Below are 1,462 nucleotides of genomic sequence, written 5' to 3' on the forward strand. Positions count from 1 at the left end.
TCTCCCGGAAAGGTTTACTCTGCTCTATCAGAGTAAACCTTTCCCTGCAAAATGTTTTTTTTTTTTCTGACATCGGAAGCCGCGGCCCGCCGTCAGTCAGAAAAGAAAAAAAAGGCATAAGAATGCATAGCTAGATTCCTATTGGCTATTGCACTTTGCAATAGCCAATAGCAAACTAGGTAATGCACACGCCCACTGCTGCTGTCAATCAGCAGAGGGGGACCTGAATTTTTCTATTAGGTCCTCTTCTGGTGATGGAAAGCAGCAGAGGACGGGTGCATTAGCTAGTTCAAGGCGATAATGTGGGTCCAATTATATTTAAATGCAAGGTTTTCTGCTTGGATGCCCTGCAGTGAGTAGAGTTCTGCCACGAACCTCCCCCCGGCTGCCACGGCTCTGCTCCTGCCGCTCTGCATCTAATCCCGGAATCTCCCTGATGAGGCCCATACCCGGGACTCCCCATCTCCCCAGTGCAATCTGTGTGTGTCAGAGCAGCGGCGGAGGGGTAGTGCATGGCGCTGATTGCGGAGGTGTGGCGGGTGGTCCTCTGCGGAGACCTGGAGAAAATGATACAACTGGACTGTATATAATACTCAGTTGAACATTACCCTCTACTGCGTACCAGCGGCGGAGGGGGAGGGATGGTGCTTGGTGCAGATGGCGGAGGTGCGACGGATATCAGTGGCCCTGCCGGAGAAGGGCAACGGGAAGCAGCTGTATGGACACACCTACAGTACTGCCCGGTGCTGGGGAAAGCCATGATCGGCCCCACAATGGAGGCCATGGAGAAGTGCGGAGGGGCCGCCGCCTGTCATCCGTTTCATCCTCTACCCCGGCCCGTTCCTCCTCTGCCCCGGCCCGTTCCTCCTCAGCCATGCCCTGTTCCTCCTCAGCCATGCCCTGTTCCTCCTCAGCCATGCCCTGTTCCTCCTCAGCCCTGCCCCATTCCTCCTCAGACCTGCCCCGTTCCTCCTCAGCCATGCCCTGTTCCTCCTCAGCCCAGCCCTGTTCCTCCTCAGCCCAGCCCTGTTCCTCCTCAGCCCTGCCCTCTTCCTCCTCAGCATCTAGAGGCTGGAAGCCATACTTAACCGGCTATTGGATATTTTAAAATGCGAAAGCCAATAGTAGGCTGGCTATTGCACCCGTCCACTGCCTGCTGTCAATCAGCAGAGGAGGACCTGATGGAGAACTTTTTAAATATCCAATAGTAGGCTGGGTATGGCTCCCGGCAATAAAGTTAAAAAAAAGTTAAACAAATTAAAAAGACAATTTTTTTAAAAAAAGTGAAATAAATAAAAATGTAAAATGCAAAAAAATAAATAAAGTTAAATAAATTAAAAATAGAAAACACATTTTTTTGGTGTGTTATTTGAAATAAAAGGCTGATTATTTTATTATATTGGCTTAGAGTTTTACAATTCACATTATTTTAAATCCATGAAACTAATTAAAATGTCTAATA

The sequence above is a fragment of the Nanorana parkeri genome, unplaced genomic scaffold (assembly GCF_000935625.1).
Source record: "Nanorana parkeri isolate BGI_ZX_2015 unplaced genomic scaffold, ASM93562v1 scaffold929, whole genome shotgun sequence".
In the NCBI taxonomy this organism is placed as follows: Eukaryota; Metazoa; Chordata; class Amphibia; order Anura; family Dicroglossidae; genus Nanorana; species Nanorana parkeri.